The sequence below is a fragment of the Solanum verrucosum genome, unplaced genomic scaffold (assembly GCF_900185275.1).
Source record: "Solanum verrucosum unplaced genomic scaffold, falcon-dt-bn FXZP01000028.1, whole genome shotgun sequence".
NCBI lineage: Eukaryota > Viridiplantae > Streptophyta > Magnoliopsida > Solanales > Solanaceae > Solanum > Solanum verrucosum.
Genome location: NW_026020183.1, coordinates 302,012 through 321,189, shown reverse-complemented (window position 1 = coordinate 321,189; position 19,178 = coordinate 302,012).

The following is a 19,178-nucleotide window of genomic DNA, read 5'->3' as shown; positions in this document are numbered from 1 at the left end:
TATGTGTGCTTATAATGTTGTGATTGATTGTTGTATATTGTGCTTATGGGAGTAGCCGCGTGATCCTACCAGTACACTGTAGTTGTATATTGATATTGTACTTGCTCTTTCTTTGTTGAGTACAAGGCATCTTCAATTGGCTACTGACAGACCTCATTTAGGAGATCACTGATCGAGATCGAATTCAAGGGTGAGCCAGTTCTTCCAGGCTGCCATGAGTTCTCATTCTGTTTAGTCCATTCTCGTCGGACCTAGACTAGTTCTTTAGATATTTGTTATGCTTTAGCTTTCGGGGTTGTACCCCTATTCCTTAGACTTGTGGATTGTTAGAGTTTTGGTACATTGACTTTCAGGTTCTAGTGGTTGTTTTCCGCAATTGTTTTGGTAGTTGTTTTGTTTAACTTTCGGAGTTTATGGGAACTCCATTTTCTTAGACATTTAAACCTGCTTTTGTATCTTTAAATGTTTAGTTTTCGTTAAGTTGCTTAGTTGGCTTGTAGTAATGGTTCTCCCACCGGAGGGTTAGTGTGGGTGCCAATTACGACGGTCTGGGTCGTGACAGTTTTAGGGGTTAATTGTCAAGATGAAGTGATCAAATGCAAATGAACCGTAACATAGTACATAAATGGGTTGTGTACTTGTGTGTGCTATTTATGCTACTGTAACATAATACATTTATGTGGTTTTTTATTTTAATTGCAAGGCACCAAATTTTTATTGTGCCTTGAGATATAGACTAAGTTGTCCATTTCCAGAATGATATGAGAATTAGTGTTTATGAGACACCAATCTATACCATATATTCACAAGAGATGTTAGTAGAGAATTGGGTAGTTTTGGCAAAGGCCATAAGCATGTCCTCATTTATGTGGGTTGTGTGTACTTGTGTGTGCTATTTAACATAAGAAGATCTTGTTAAGGCATGTATGCTATTTGTGCTACTACCTAGAAGTGTAAAAAAAATTTATATGGTATAGATTGGTGTCTCATAAACACTAATTCTCATTCGCACAATAAAAATTTGGTATTGTGTAGGTCTTATGTAGGTTGTTTATTGTGTGCTATTTGTGCTACTACCTAGAAGTGTAAAAAATCTTTTATAATGTGATGTGAGTCTATAGAAGTTAAACTCAAAGGAAAAATGGATAACCTTAACTAATTAAATTATGTTTAGCTTCTCTAATAGTAATAGACTAATAGTGGTGCATTTTCAATTTGTTACTATCCCCGATCTTTTTTTGTGTGGAGAAATAATTCCATTTCTCTAATATATTGTTGTTATCTACTGGAAGATTTTGTTAGTCGTGGTAATTAATACTTTTTGGTTTCAAAGTGTATGATTTAAATTCATTGTTGTTTTACTCAATGATAGATTATGGTTCAATTTTAAAGTAAGTTTTTGAAAGTTCTTTTTGGAATAATTGGTGATTGGATTAGGATTTACAAAAATGGTATTTGAAAATCGTTTTACTATGTAGGTGAGAAGTGTACTTAGATTACAAGAGACAAATTTTCAAGAAATGTTTTCTAAGTTCACAATTCTCTATGTGTTAACACTTATAGTCGTTCATTGATATATCTGTGTGAATACATATATTTTGGACTATGATCATCAACTTGCATGTTAATTAATAAAAAAAAATCAGGCGTCCGATACAAAAAGTGGGGCTCATCAGTCTCCCATTGGACCAAGTACCAACCATCAATTATAAATCTTCGATGATGGACTAAGCATCAACTAGGAATCATTTTTAGTGTCTTTTTTTTTTTTTTTATAATCTAGTTGAATGACACTTGAAATTATACTATTTTGATGGTGTAATTTTGTAGTTTCGAATAACAATTTGAAACATAAGTATTTTGATGATGTAATTTTGGAATACTTTTATTTAATGTGATGAATATTTTGCTCATTTGATCTTTTTTGTTGTGTTAAAATTACTATTTATAGAAATTTAAATATATAGGGTGCAATAAATATGATATAAATATGGATTGACAAAATTAGAAAATATTATTATTACGACGTCACGAATTGAACAGTACGGTGTTTTTTAACTGTCGTAATATATAATTGATTTAGCATTTTTTACTATTACAACGGTTGTGAACCGTTGCTCTATACAAGAAAATGTCGCATTTAAAAAGGAATATTGTGACGGTTTTATATATGTATTACGATGATTTTTTGTATATATTATGATGGTTTCTTAAAAATCGCCGTAATATGTTTGTGACAGACATGATTATGACATTTTCACAAAGCCCCGTTATAGTACATTGTGACGGTTTGAAACCGCCGCAGTACGTATAAATAACCGTCGCAATAACCCATTTTTTTGTAGTGTCAAAAAAATCACAACGCTTCAACAATATTCTCAAACCAACTTCACTGATGATAAAAAATGATTTGGGACAACTATCGAGAAGAGTAAAACAATAATTTTATAAAAATTTCTAAAATTAACCTTCCTAATTTTTATACGCTCCCCCCTCGGCTTTTAAAACACGGTATAAGATACAAAAGATTTCAAAGTGTGTGTATGTATCATAATGTGAAATTACTTTCCCTTTTTCAAAGTAAATATCCATTAATATTATCTGCCCATGAGGCAGACTATTGAAACCCTCTCTTGTTTAGGTAACAAAAGTGTACCAGTTTTTTTAATTAACTAAAGTAAAAAATTATTAGATCTCTTAACTAATTGATAGTTATGGTACATTCACTAAAAAAAAACCCCAAATTGCCAACTAATTTCACTAACAACTTAAGTTGGTTAGTATTCTACTAATAAATTACCAACATATTTCTAACTGAATTATATTTTAAAACTTAACAACGAAATTCTAACAGATTACCAACCAAAATCTTACTAACTAAGTATTTTAGTTGGTAAATACGGCGGGAAAAAATGGTGCCAAATTTAGCAACATTCTATCAATGGATTACCAACTGAAATATTACTAACGCACACCTTTTGTCGGTAATATTACCAACGAAGGATATATCGGTTGGTAAATATGACAAAAAAATTGTTTATATAATTATATTTATTAACATATTACCAATGAATTTGTAATGACCCGAAAGGTCATTTTGGTGATTTTTCGTGGAAATGACTATTTTGCCCTTTCGGTAGTTGCCCCGAGTCCCATGTTTTGTGGTTGTAAAGTTGATTTGAGGAAAAGTTGGTAAAAAAATGAGTTTTTGAGAAGTTGAGTTTTTTTATGAGTTAAAGTTGGGTAAAAGGTGCTTTTTCGAGTCATTTGGAGTTTCGGGACTCGGATCGGATTTCCGTCGATTCCGGCAGTTTTAGAATGTCGAAACGGGTCTGTGTGAAGTTACGGAGTTGAATTTGGAGTTGAAACGAAGAATTGAGGTCCTAAGTTGCTAAAGTTGTGAAATTTTGATAAAGAGTTGACTTTGGTCAACATATGTGGTTCCGAGGCTCAGATTGAAATTCCGAGAGTACCGTTGGTTTCGAGAGGCGATTATAAGTCTAGAATGAGTCTTGGTTGAATTTTTAGACGCTCCGTTTGAGTTTCGAATTTTTTTGGCGTTAAACTAGTTTCTTGGCATCTTATTGAATTTCGGGTCAAGGAGTCCTCGAATTCAAATTCCGACGGTTCCATTGAGTCCGAAACGTCTAATTTAGTGGGGGTACATATTTAGTTTGTGTGCACGAGATTCCGAACGAATCCCGAGGGTCCAACGGGGACTTAAACTTTGGTGTTATTGTTGTGTTTCAGCTGCAATAGCAGTCCTTTTTAAGTCAAAAACCAGTAGCCATTTTCCCCCAACTTGAAAAATACCCATTTCTCCATTTTTAGACTTTGAGAGCTCGAAAATAGGTGATTTCAAGTGGGTTTTCGCAAGGAATTCATTGGGTAAGTTATTTCCAACTTAGATCTTTGATTTCCATCGATTATTTATGGATTTTAACATCAAAATTTGAGATCTCAACTGTAAAATTTGGGGGGTTTTGCCTAATCCGAATTTAATAGAAAATTTGAGTTTGTGAACTCATTTGAACTCCTTTTTCGAAACGGTTTTCACTATTGGATTCTAAATTTCTTGGGGAACATTTTTCACTAAAAATTTCCAGATTTCGAGAATATTTTCCGGAACGAGATTTTTTGACCATTTTACCCTTTTTCTCCAAATTTCACGATATTGGTGTTGTTAGATTCGTATTGATTGAGGGATTCCATTTATGAATAGATTGTGGTGATTTGGAGCGTGCTCGAAAGGGTAAAACTCAAATTTGAGTTACTAGTTGAAGTGTTTTGAGGCAAGTGACTTCTAAACTTTGTTAAACTCTTAGACTACATATGACTACTTTCCTAATTGTGTTGGGAAGTAATGGGGATTGAGGATGAGTTTTATTTGTTGATTGAAATTGTTGTAAATGAAAGATGGGGAATAAAACGAGTTAAGTGTGTTATATGTGACTTGAATTTGTTGAATAAGTCATGTGATAACCGATATTGAGGGGATAGAAAGCATGAGTAAGCTATGATTGATACAGACAGTGATGTTGAGACAGATGATGTGTAATACTATGATGTGGTCGTGATATGGTTGTGATTGAGACAGACGATGTGTAATACTATGATGTGGTCGTGATATGGTTGTGATTGAAACAGTTAATGTGTAATACTATGATGTGGTCGTGATATGATTGTGATTGATAACATGTGCATATTCATTATTCATCCCATGTGTGAACTATCTGTTGCATGAGTTCTGAGACACTGATATGATGATGGATGGATATGAGACACAGTTGAGACTAGCTCCGGCTAGAGATATATGAGATGGACTAGCTCCGGCTAGCGATTTGGATGCCGATGGGATCTGGTTCCGGCGGTGATACATGGTCCATGTGTGGCCCCCATGGGTTCTGATTTGAGTATTCAGCGCGGACTGATTATGTCAACAGATATGTATCGTAGGACAGACATGCATCATGACTACATGACATTATTATTGCATTTGCATCGCATTTGACTTCATCTTTGTTTGTGGTGTGTGGATTTTACCTATTTGCCCCTCTTCATGTGATATATGATCTATTTGCTCTTACATGAGGATATGAGGTTGATGTTGAGACACTGTTGGATATATCTGTTGATTATAAATTGTGTAGTATAGGTTGTTGGTTCACTGTTAGAATGAAGTTTCGGTGGTTCGGTTGGGATTGAAAGGAGTTGTTTGTAGCTGCTAGTTTAGCTTAGTTTAGTGTTACTTGCGAGTACCTGTTGCTTTTGGTACTCACCCTTGCTTCTACACAGTTGTGTAGGTTGACAGCTCTATCAGATTCGACTTATTACTCATATTCAGATTAGAGCTTCCAGACTTACTTGAGAGGTAGCGGTTCATTCCAGACGTGCCCTCAAGTTATCTATATTTATTGTTTTGTTCTATTCTAGAACTTTACTATGAGACTTGTATATTTTATTCAGATTCCGTATTAGAGGTTTGTACATGTGACAACCAATTCTGGGGTTATGTTGAGTTTATTTAAAGACTTCCGCTTATCTTTCTATCTTATTCTTGTTTTATTAATTTAGTATCGTCGGGTTTTTGGGTGTTAGGCTGACGTGTCCGGTGGGGTTTGGACACGTGCCATCACATCCGGTTTTGGGGTGTGACAGAATTACTAACCAAACATTTACCAACGGCAAGATTGTGTTGCTAAATTTACCAACCAAATATAAATGTATTGGTAAATTAGTAACGAAATGTAATTTGTTGGTAAACTTGTCAACTAATATCCAATTAGGTGGAAATTTTGCCGATGAATAAAGATTGTAGTTAGTAAATTACTAACATCATTATAATAGTTGGTAATATACCAACCGATCATTAATCCATTGGTAAAATTTTCCAACATATTAATTATTAGTTGGTAATATTACATATGAATGTTTAGTTGAATAGTAACTATTACCAATTGTGATAACATTTATTGGTAAATTATTAATTACTAACTTATATTTGAATAGTTGGTAAATTTACCAATTGAAGTTAAATTTTTTGGTAAATCAACGTCTAGTATTGAGGCTTTCATATTCAGTTTGTGTCGTTAGACGTTTTAACTTTTAAATTTTAGCCAAAACTTGACTTTGGTCAATATTTTATGTAAACATGCTCAGATTAGAACTATGTCAGTGTCATTAGCTTCGAAAGGTCATTTTTTATCTAACAGGAAGGTTGGTTCAAGTTTTGAGGCTTTCGTTTTTTGTTTGTGTCGTTAGGTGTTTTAAATCTTATGTTTTGGCCAAAATTTGACTTTGGTCAATATTTTTGTGAACATGCTCAGATGAGAATTCCATCAGTGTAATTAACTCCAAAGGTCATTTTTTATCAATTAGGATGGTTGGTTCGGGTTTTGAGGCATTCATTTTTAGTGTGTGCCGTTAGGTGTTTTAACTTAAAAATTTTGGCCAAAATTTAACTCCGGTCAATATATTTGATAAACAAGCTCAAATAAGAATTTTGCCAATGCAGTTAGAAGCGGAAGGTCATTTTTTATGTAATAAGATAGAGGGTTCGGGTTTTGAGGCTTCCGTATTTAGTTTGTGCCGTTAGGCATTTTAACTTTTAAGTTTTGGCCAAAATTTCACTTTAGTCAATATTTTTGGTAATCGTGCTCGAATTGAAATTTTGTCACCGCGATTAGCCATATAAGTTCAGTTTTGGTCTCATAGGATGGTTGGTTCGGGTTTTGAGAATTTTATTTTCAGTTTGTGTCGTTAAGAGTTTTAACTTTTAAATTTTGACTAAAATTTGAATTAGGTCAATTTTTTTGGGAAACATGCTCAAATTTGAATTTCGTCAGCGCGGTTAGCTCTGGAAGGTCATTTTTCGTCTAATAGAATGGTTGGTTTGGATTTTGAGGTTTTCATATTCAGTTTGTACTGTTAGGCGTTTTAACTTTTAACTTTTGGCCAAAATTTGACTTTGCTTAAAATTTGACTTTGCTTAACACTGTCAACTTGTACACTACATACATTTAGAAACACATCATGATATAATGATATGTGTCATAATGAGATTAATTTAACTTGTTATCATAGATTTTGCATTGTTTCATTCAAATATGATTTATAAAATTGATATTAATATTTTTAGATTTATATTCGTGCTCTTAGATTTTTAAATGCAATAAATTAATAAATATTTTACTATTGAATAATTATTTAGTTAATAATATTTTGAACATATTGTCAATCACTTAGTAACGTAACATTGACCTTGAATGATATATTACCAACAAACTAATTGGAAATACTTTTTAAAAAGGGATAAGGGTCTGAAAAATACCCTAACTTTGATCGAATTTGTTGTTACGATACTAAACTTTCATAAGGACCTATTACCCCCCTAAACTATTTAATACCGTATTTTAAACATATATATTTGCCCATACTCAATCTATATTAGTTGAGTGTGTCACACGCGTGTTTTAATACATTAAATTTATTAAATTAGTCATTTTGTTCCCTTTAATAAACATATTTTGTGCCCAAGCCGTTCTTCCTCCTTTTCCGTTTTCGCTGCGTCCAAATAGCAGTTGAAATAGCCATCAAACAGTAGCTGAAACAGCCAACAAAATCGACCAACTACACAGCCAAAAGCTTCAGCCAAACCCGATCCAAAACCCCACCGGAAACAACCACCAAATTCGCCTGAAAACAACTACCAAACTCGCTTGAAAACAACTACCAAACTCGCCTAAAAACAGCGACCAAACGACCTCCTCCAATGCTGCTAACAGATCATGAAATAGCCACCATCACCACCAATAACCGGCCTCCGTCAGACACCAAACAAGCTGCCAACAACAGCTTCCGTCGCTGCTCCGGCGAGGAGCTTGTAGCTCCGATGAACTGGAGCTCGACCGGTTTCAAACCACCACAACTAGCCAGTGGCGAACCAGTCCCCTTTCCCCTTTCCCCTCTCCCATTTACGATTTTGTCTTGCTTTATAGGTGTTTTGTCTCAACCTTGACCACTCTGAAACGGCGAGCTCTGAGTTCAATGACTTCACCCATCAGTGAACCAGACGCCGGAATCGCTCACCTGGCCCTTCAATGGTGGTCTTCCAGATTTGTATTCTAGTGAAAGAGAAAGGGTTTAAAATGAATTAGAATTAGAGTTGACAAGAAATAGATATAGTTCAATCAATGTATTGATACATGGCATTTAATGATTGGCCTAAAAGATTATTTGGTACCCTACACGCCTATGCGTCGTGTTTTCACGAACTTGACCAGTTGGACAAATATATATGTTTAAAATATGATATTAAATAGTCTGGGGGTAATAGGTCCTAATGAAAGTTTGGTATCGTAATAGCATATTCGACCAAAGTTGAGGTATTTTTCAGATCTTTATCCCTTTTAAAAACAAACTTTAATTTTATTATTTTGGGGGGGAAGGGGGTGGTCATGGGGCTGGCCGCGGGGGGGGGGGGGGTGAAAAACAAAAATTTGAAATTGAAAGTATTTTTTTAAAAACAAACTTTAAATTATTATTTTTTTTACGGGGGGGGGGGGGGGTCAAGGGTAGGGATGGGGTAAAAATAAAATTTTGAAATTGAAAATATTTTTTAAAAACAAACATTAAATTTTATTTTTTTTGGGGGGGTGGGGGTGGGGTAGGGACTAACGGGAGGGGGGGGGGTCGAGGTGACGGGGGGCAGGGGGTAAAAAAAAATTGAAGTTGAAAAATGTTTTTTTTAAATAAGCTTTAAATTTATTTTTTTAACAAAAAAATTGATTTTTTCAACAATAAAATTGTAATTTGAAGTTGGAGGAAAGTTTTGGAAAATGAGTTGATTTGGAAAACATTTTACCCAATCAAACATGAGAAAATTAGAAAACATTTTTCAAAAAATGTTTTCCTTCATACCAAACACACCTTGTTTGTAAAAATCTCCATGTTCTTACCATAATATAGATATAGATAAATGGAGCTTACCGAAATATAGCGTGTATGCATATCAACCTATAATGGGTCTTGATATGTTGGGTCGTGGTAATAAATAAAATACCACATTTGAAAGTTTAGTATTTTATAATAAGATTCCGAAAACAAAAAGGATAAAAGGAATTTTAGTTGCAAATTTTTATTTGTTTTCAAACAATAATATGTAACTCTTAATGAATATGATCATGACATATAGTAATCAACACTTGAATCAGTAAATACTTGAATATGACCATGACTAAAACCGGTAAGTGTATAGTTAAGGGACTAAAACTGACAAGTTTTTGAATAGTTAAAGGACTAAATCCGTTAAGTGTATAGTTAAGGGACCATTTTAGACCTACTCCTATAGTTAAGGGACTATTTATGTCATTTTCTCTATTAAAAATAGTATGCATTGTATAAAAATATTTATTTACAAAAATAACCTTCACAATTATGATGGAAAATATGTAAAAGTGTCTTTGAGGGGTAATTGGGTCTTTAATCATGCTAATGCATGTATTAAATCATTTGCATTACTAATACCTAGAAATTCATGGCATTAGTTATACACTCCTCAATACACAATAGAGTGTATAACTAATGCAAACATTAATTATACACAACATGAAAAATGCACCAAACAAGGGACTACTAATACATATAGCTAATGCATGCATCATTTTATCTAATACTGTCTTACTTTTACTTAACACAAAATTTGATAACAAACAAAATAAATCTTAGGTAATAATGAAATTGATTTCATTAAAAATAAAACAAATATTTTAAAGATTAATTGTTACTAATTATATAATTGTATCAATTTTTGGGACAAATAATAAAAAAAAGTCAAATATTGAAATAAAGGGGGTATATTTTTAAAAATAAATCAAAATAAGGTGAATTACGTAATTAAATAAACATCTATTAGTGAATTAGTTAATCAGGGGTGGACCCACATAGACTCCTCCGAATGCTTGAGCACCCATTAACCTCGTATATATATCTACGAACGTGCATTGCACGTTATTACCACGTCAAACAAAGTGCTCTAATTCAAAGACTTCCAACAAATAAAAAAACTTGTATGCGTCAGGTATTTAGGAATAAATACATTCAAAAGGGATAAATTTTTGCTGCTCATATTTCTAATAAAGATCGCAACATGGGAAACTCATTTTTTTGGAACATTGTCCCCACTGAATTGGTAAAGCAGTGGGAAACGTGCTCCATAGACCCTATTCCCCACCCGAGAATTTCATCCATGGTTTCTCTATGGGCAAGACGCTCAGGTGTTCTTAAAGTTTTATTACCTATGATGACCTGATTTTTATGTCTTGCTTGTAATATTCCTAATAACTTTGCACCATCAAATATCTAAGAGAAGGAAAATCTACATATATATAATAAAGCTAAATATAGAAAAGGTGATATGACACCTTTTTATGGACCTCCATTCATATTTACTCTCTTTGTTTCATTTTATGTGAGGTAGTTTGATTCGGCATAAAGTTTAAGAAAGAAATAAAACTTTTAGGCTTAAGTCATCTGCGGGCACTTAAAGTTGTCCGTATATTTCACTTGAGCACCTCAACTAAGACTTGTACCTATTGAACACCTCTACGACTGCAGATGTATACCTATTTGACATTTTTTTAATAATCAGCTCCAAATATTAAGTGAGTAAAATACATTCACCATGACATGGCACAAGCACCGGGTAGTATGCAGCGGCAGTTTTCAATCATACAATGTTCTTTGAAGACTTTTTCAAAAGTTTTTAGCAAAAAAAAGCAAAAACAATTAACGAATTAAATTATGACATATGTCATGTGGGTCAAAAATATTATTAAAAACACGAGAAAGAAAAAAATAAATTTAAAGTTAAAAAATAATTATTATGCAATCCCTATACAACTCACCCACCAAACACTCTTCCCCTACTGCGGTGCTGCCCATCGGAATCAATCCATCCTGTCATTTCTTTCTCTCTTGCTTTTTCTTCTTTTTTTGATTGAACAATGACAACTTATTGAGAAAGAAAACTTAAACAGCGACAACGTTATACATTCAACCATATCATTTTTTTAAAGATATTATTTCTCACTCCTAATCGTACTTTCCCAATTTCAGAAGATTCAAAAGTTTCTTTTAAGCTCCATATCAAATTAAAATCAAACAAACAAATTGAGATATCAATTTATCTCACCTTGGGAAAGCTGAAACAAAAACGAGTTTGGAGGAGAGATCAAGACGAAAAATAGAAACAACAACACCGATCATGGCAGATAAGGAATGACCTAAGTACATGCAACAATTGATCTGAAGTTCCTCCAAAATGACAATTAAATCGTAGACATAACCTTCAAGGGAATTAAGAATATCGATCAAAATTGAAGTAATCAGAATTTGTCGGTTTAACACCTATCTTTTCATAAAGTACAATACGATATTCATCGACGAGGTAAAAGACAAGTTGTTTTCAGACCAATTGATTGGTGCCGAAGCCATGACCGAGTTTGATGGTGAAGAAATTGAGGTCTTTGTATAAACTAATTTGTATATTTTTTGCGAATTTTTTTCATGACATTTAATTTAAATTTTTTTGTATATATGTAATATTGATATATTTGATTTGTACAAGTTATGGAGTTTTATAATCCACATATGATTTTCGTAGTTCAACCTTATATATTATCCAGAAGTATACATTGTAGCTCCTAGCTGTATAAGTTTAACATTTGTGACTATTTTTGTATACATTATATGTGTGAATGCTTTTGTAATCCATATGTGAAATTTGTAATCTGTGTTTGTATATTATCAAAAGGTATACACTTAGCTCTTATTTGTTTAATTTCTGGATTTGCATGTAAGTAATATTTGCATCAGTGGTATATACAAATGCTGAGATACAATTTCAAATGACTAGATATATAAAGAATTTTGACATATACAAATATAAAAAACACCAAAAGCAAAATTTTACCCCTAAATCAACAAACTCAAATTGTATATCTGATTTTGTATCAATTATACAAATACAAATCACTAGATGTATCAATAATCCCTATCATCATAACTTAAGGAATACATAAATAATATACATATACAATTTAATCAGATCTTCGTGTTATGTAGAAACACAAAAAATACAAATAGAAAATCAATCGATACAAATACAATTCAATCTGGTGTAATTTAAAAAAAAAAAAGAAAATTAGTTAATATAAATACAATGATTGATTCGTAAATTTTTTTTCCTTAATTCATGGAATTACGTTCGTGAGTTTTTTTTTTTAAATTACCGCGTCTATCATTAATTAAATAGAGAGTCATATTCGTATAAATATTTAATAGATACACGAGATATACAAATCAAGATCGGAATAGCTACTCAAGTTGTAGCTACGTTGGGTAATTAGCCAACTATTAGCTATTTTTGCCCCAAATGTTTCAAGTCCTTACTGTTTTTAAAATTTTCTTTAAAAAATATTTTAGAATTAAAATTGTGATGGTTATTTATAATAATTATATCTTAGTCTTAAATAAATTGAAATCAGGTATATAATTCTTATTTATTCATTTAAGTTCATATCACATCATCACCATAATAAATAAGTGTTATATAAAAGTTTATCAAAAACAAATTGATAAAACTATTTTCAAACTTGGAAGCGGGTTTAGAACAAATTTCCCAACGAGTCTTGATTTTTCAACAACAAAGACAAATACTTACTCTTTCAAGTCAAAGTCAAAATCAACTAGACTATGATAAAAATTATTTTAAAGCTATTTCAAGATTACAAATATAGAGTAAATACTATTCACTCTTTATGCATTGAAGTGCAGTCCTCCTAAAGTCATCTTTATTTTAAACTAATGATAGAATGTCGGATTTGTGCACCGGCCCAATATTTGTTCACAAAATTATTTTCAAAATAGTGTCAATTAAATAATTTTCAATTTTCAATTTAAAATAAATTTATATATATAAATATATATTTGTATAATAATAAATCATCTCATTAAGTGTAGAATGAATATTGGATAAATATTATATTAATATTGATGATTTCAAGTGTTTAGTCATACCCATTCTCATTTTAAAGATGTTTTAAACTCTTAGAATTATTTTGGTTATGATTTTGTCTCTCAGACGGACATAATCACAAATTTTAGTAATTGAAGAATTTTCATTTAACATCTCTTTTGTCACAAATTTTTCCAACTTTGATATTCAATTCACTTATACTTACATTCCGTGTGTATCTATGACAACTTTGAAATAATAATTTTTTTTACGGATATCTATCTCACATAAAGTATTAGTAGTTAAATTAAATAAATATAATTAATGAAGGTAGTTAAATAAAATAAACCTCTCATAAATATTTTGTAAGAGAGTATCAAGTAAAAAATTATTAAGTAAAATAAAAAAGGTGATATTTTAATGCAAACAAAAAAAACAACAAAATGAGTACAAAGGAAATCTCACATTATATCCAAAATATTTATAAATGCCCATGTTGATTACCAGTAAACATTTGTTGTATTCACTTTTATGTGTTTTTATTTTATTTATTATCATAATTTATTTTTTAAGTTTTAGGAGGTAGCCAATTCAATGAGATTTTTAAACAATTTTAAAAATGAAGATAAATATTGTATAAAGGTAACAACTGAAACCAGACATATGATGTGTGAAATGGTGAGGCTCATATGTGTCCCACATTCCTATAGCCTGTCACATTCTCTAACAAGTAAAAAATCATTAATGTACACCTCCTAAATATATTATGTACAAACCATTAAAGCAGCAAAAACACACAAATGACCAACTTTCCCCTATGATGAAGCAGATACGCTGACGATGTCGTGCTTGCTTAACTCACACCTCTTAAATAAATAAGGTACAAACCACTAAAGTAGCAAAACACACAAATAACCAACTTGCCCTTATGATGAAGCAACCACGTTGACGATGTCCTGCTTGCTTAACTCCCAACTCTCTCTTATATATAATGATGATGATGATAAAATAAAAAATAAAGGAATTAATCTAATTACTACTATTATAGAAAAGCTTAGTCTCAACATGTCTGTTTTAAGTCCTTTAATTTAAATCTGAGGGTCTTTTTGTCATTTCAGTACTTCATTATAGCTTATGGGTTGGTGGATCAGGATTTTCAATAAGGGGTTCAAAATCTGAAAAAATAGACACATGAAGTAGTCGAAGGGGGTTTGACATCTACTATATATACCTAAAAAGTTATTTTAACCATGTATAAATTATATAATTTTTCGCTGAAGGGGGTTCGGATGAACCCCTAATAAATAGTAAAGTGGCTCCGCCACTTTACAATGTGGATAGTTTAGAAACTATATACGTGTCTTTCATCTTGTTTTGATATAGACATTAAAGACTATCTCTCCTTGATATGGCGGTTTGTATGTCGTTCTTTTTATCTTCTCTATTTAGTTGTAATGTAATTCTTTCGTCTTTTTCCTCTGCGTGTGGTGTTGTTGTATTAGGTAAATGACTATACCAAACAAAGTCAAGAACAAATTAATGAATTAGTATCACAGATCAAAGAAACAAAACTGAAAGGTGAAATGCTCACTGGAAATTGAAAATATAAATGAATGAAACCAATGAACAGAGAAAATTATTAAATAATACGGTGGTTGAGTCGGTTAAGTAGTCACGTGACCACTTGTAGAGTACAAAGTTAGTTACAGTAATTGTGATGTATAAATAGCTGTAACTTGGATCTGGTTCATATATGAAAACACTTTTTCTTCTTCTTCTTACTCAAAATGCTCTCTATGTTGTAGTCAATAAACCATTAATATGATTTAACATGGTATCAAAGCCCAGATCGTGAGGGATCAATCTGCGTAGAAGAAGATAAGAACAAGTAAAGAAAAAGCTCCTAAAAGAGGCATTAATGCCGATAGATGAAGCAACATCAATGGCAGAAAATGAAGTCACATCTCTGAATCACAATCATCCACTTTATCTTCAAGCATCTGATGCACCTGGAGTGATCTTAGTCCCAATCAAGCTAACAGGACCAGAGAATTATGCCTTGTGGAGTCGCTCGATGAAATTGGCTCTTAGAGGAAAAGGAAAACTTGGATTCGTTGATGGATCGTGTAGGAAGACAGCTTTCAAAGGAGCACTGGAGGAACAATGGGAAAAATGTAATGCAATCGTGTTATCGTGGATTGCGAGTACTGTTACAAGTGAATTACTGCCAGGGATTATATATGCTTCAAACGCGAAAAGAGTTTGGGAAGACTTTGAGGAAAGGTTTGATAGATCAGATCTAACGCGAATTTATCATTTGTGGTCTGAAATTGCATCTCTTAAACAGGGTACTGACTCTGTAACTTCATACTACTCGAAGCTCAGGGATTTGTGGTCTGAATTGGATGTGATGATCCTATCACCAGGTTGCAATTGTGAGGATTCAACAGCCTATGTGGGACATTTAAAATCACAAAGACTTCTACAGTTTTTAATGGGATTGAATGAGAGTTTTAGCAGTATTAGAAGTAACATTTTGGCTAGGAAGCCAGTAGTAACTGTGAATGAGGCATATGCAGTAGCAGCACAAGAAGAAAGTCAAAGAGCATTGGGAGTTTCAGAGAGAACAAGATATCCTTTAACTCTCTTAGCAGGAAAAGCTCAGGAATACACTCCGAGGCCAAAGAAGTTTGTGCCTCCTGGTACAATATGTGGTCATTGTGGATTTAAAGGTCACTATAAGATTGATTGCTACAGATTGGTAGGATGTCCACCAGGATTTTAAAGTAAAAGAAAAGGAACTGATGGTTACAAGAAAGACTACAAAGCAGCTGAAGGTTTTAGGCCTGACTTCAAACCAAATGCACATTTCACAAGGAATGCTGATGACTTCAATGATAGAGAAAAGCAAGCTGAAGGTCACATGACACCACCTCAATACCAAGATCTGGTAAACAGGATGGATAGAGCAGGAACATCAGATTGTGTTGCTAATATGTCAGGTATGGCTTCTTTAAACTCAAAACCAGGTAGAGTTTATGAATGGATAATTGATAGTGGAGCTACACACCACATCACACCTAATGAAGAGTTGTTAACTGCTATTAGAAGAATACAAGGAAATAACAGTGATGGAGTACAAGTTCCAACAGGAAGTAGATGTGATATCAAAGGAATTGGTATTGCACAAGTTCTAGAGGATCGTGAACTTAGAAATGTCTTGCATGTGCCAGACTTCAAATTTAGTTTGTTGTCAGTGTTGAAGTTAACCAGGGAACTATCTTGTACAGTGTGTTTTTTCCCTGATTTTTGTGTCTTTCAGGGACTCTACGATGGCAAGGTGTTGGGGATTGGTAAAGAGAGGGAAAGATTGTACATTTTGAAAAACCAAATACAGTCACCAGTGCAGGCTATGGCTACTGCAAATTTGAGTGGAGATGCAACATTATGGCATTTGAGATTAGGGCATGCGTCAACTGGTATTTTACAGCATATTCAATCATTGAAGCATTTATCAAACAAGAATATACAACATGAATGTGAGATCTGTCCTCTAGCAAAACAGTGTAGATTACAGTTTCCTGTTAGTGAAAGCAGAATATTCAAAGCATTTGAAATAATTCATGTAGATGTTTGGGGGCCATATAAGAAGCCTACTTTTGATAAAAAGCACTATTTTGTTACTATTGTTGATGACTATAGTAGATACACATGGCTCTGCCTCATTCACTCTAAAAGTGAGGTTATTGTAGAGCTCAAAGATTTCATTGCCTTAATAAAAAATCAGTTTGGTTTGTCTGTGAAAACCTTGCGATCTGATAATGGTACTGAGTTTTTCAACTCTTCTGTAAATGATTTGCTTGCTTCTTAAGGCATTATACATCAGAGTAGTTGTGCATACAACCCTCAACAAAACGGCAAAGTAGAGAGGAAACACAGACACATCTTGGAGATGGCAAGGGCTTTGAGATTTCAAAGTTCTCTCCCAATTCATTTCTGGGGTGAGTGTGTTAGGACAGCTGTGTATTTGATTAATAAGCTACCTACTGAAGTGCTTGGAGGCAAATCACCTTATGAAATGTTGTTGAAAAAGGTTCCACGACTTGATCATTTAAGAGTTTTTGTGTGCTTATGTTATGCAACTCAATTGCCAAGAGGGGATAAGTTTGCTCCTAGAGCCAAAAAGGCAATCTTTCTTGGTTATTCTGAAACTCAAAAGGGTTATAGGTTATTTGATTTAGTTGACAATGTTTTCTTTGTGAGTAGAGATGTAACTTTCAGAGAATCCACCTTCCCTTACCAAGCTGAACCTGCTGACCCTACTTCTACTGATCTTGACATGTTTGAACTACAACATTCAGATTTTCTTTCCCCCCAACTCATTCATTCTTCTAATCATCCTATTCCTGTACCTATTCTTGAGAATAGTCCTACTTCTATTCCTGAAGATATTCCTACAACTGATGCCTTACCTTCATTGCAACCTACAGAAGCATTTCTCCCAATTCCAGATCAGACTAAGTCCAGACCTTCTAGAACTATTAAACCTCCTGGATGGTTAAATGATTTCATCACTATCTCTAAAGCTAAGCCACCATCTGCCAGTTGTTCCTATCCTATTTCTAATTCCCTCCAATACTCACATTTGTCCTCTCCTTACCAAGCATACTTGGGTTCCTTCTCCCCTCAAGTTGAACCAAAAACCTTTAAAGAAGCATCTCAAGATTCTAAATGGATTATAGCTATGACTGATGAACTTTGTGCCTTGGAAAGTAATCACACTTGGGAGGTGGTTGACTTACCACCAGGCAAACAAGCTATTGGCTCTAAATGGGTGTTTAAAATAAAGCATAAGGCTGATGGGACTGTTGATAAATACAAGACAAGGTTGGTTGCTAAAGGATATACACAAAAGGAGGGGTTAGATTACCATGAAACATTCTCCCATGTTGCTAAGATGATAACAGTGAGAACTCTAATTAGTGTTGCAGCATCTAAGGACTGGCCTTTGATTCAAATGGATGTTAATAATGCATTCCTTCAAGGTGATTTACATGAAGAGGTTTACATGTCCTTACCTCAAGGTTTCCACAGACAGGGGGAGACTAGAGTTTGTAAGCTGTTGAAATCTTTGTATGGGCTGAAACAGGCTTCTAGACAATGGAATATCAAATTATCTACTGCCTTGTTGGAAGCAGGATACATTCAGCGTTCACATGACTATTTCTTATTCACTAAACAGTGTGGTAATGACATAGTTGTAATTCTAGTTTATGTTGATGATTTAATGATCACAGGAAACAGCCAACAACTGATAGATGATGCTCAGAAGACACTGCATAGCAAGTTCAAAGTGAAAGACTTGGGGCAGCTCAGGTATTTTTTAGGGATTGAAGTATTGAGGTCAGAAAAAGGGATTCTACTTAACCAAAGAAAGTATATTTTGGAATTACTCTCCACAGTAGGAATAACAGGAGCTAAGCCAGCTTCCACTCCCATGGAAATGAATGTAAATCTTACTACATTGGAGTATGACACAGTAGTTGGAGGTGTTGAAGATCCTGTGTTAAGTGATGTTCACAGTTATCAGCAATTAGTTGGGAAACTGATCTATGTGACCATCACCAGGCCTGATATATGTTTTGCAGTCCAAGTCCTCAGTCAATTCATGCAACATCCCAAGAAGTCACATTGTGATGCAGCATTGAGAGTTCTCAGATATCTCAAACAAGCACCTGGGCAAGGGGTGTTATTGACAAGAGGACCTATCACAAGATTGACAGCATACTGTGACTCAGATTGGGCAGGTTGCCCTAACACCAGGAGGTCAGTGACAGGGTATGTAATTCAACTTGGAGATTCTTTAATTTCATGGAAGTCAAAGAAGCAACGCACTATCAGTAGAAGCTCAGCAGAGGCTAAATACAGGAGCATGGCAGGCACAGTAGCAGAAATTATTTGGCTAACTGGATTATTAAAGGACCTAAGGGTAGACATTACTACTCCAGTCAGACTCTGTTGTGATAGCAAGACAGCTATGCAGATTGCTATCAATCCAATCTTTCATGAGAGGACTAAACATATTGAGATTGATTGTCATTTTATAAGAGAGAAGATCAAAGATGGCTTGATCAAGCCTGAATATGTGGGGACCAAATCTCAG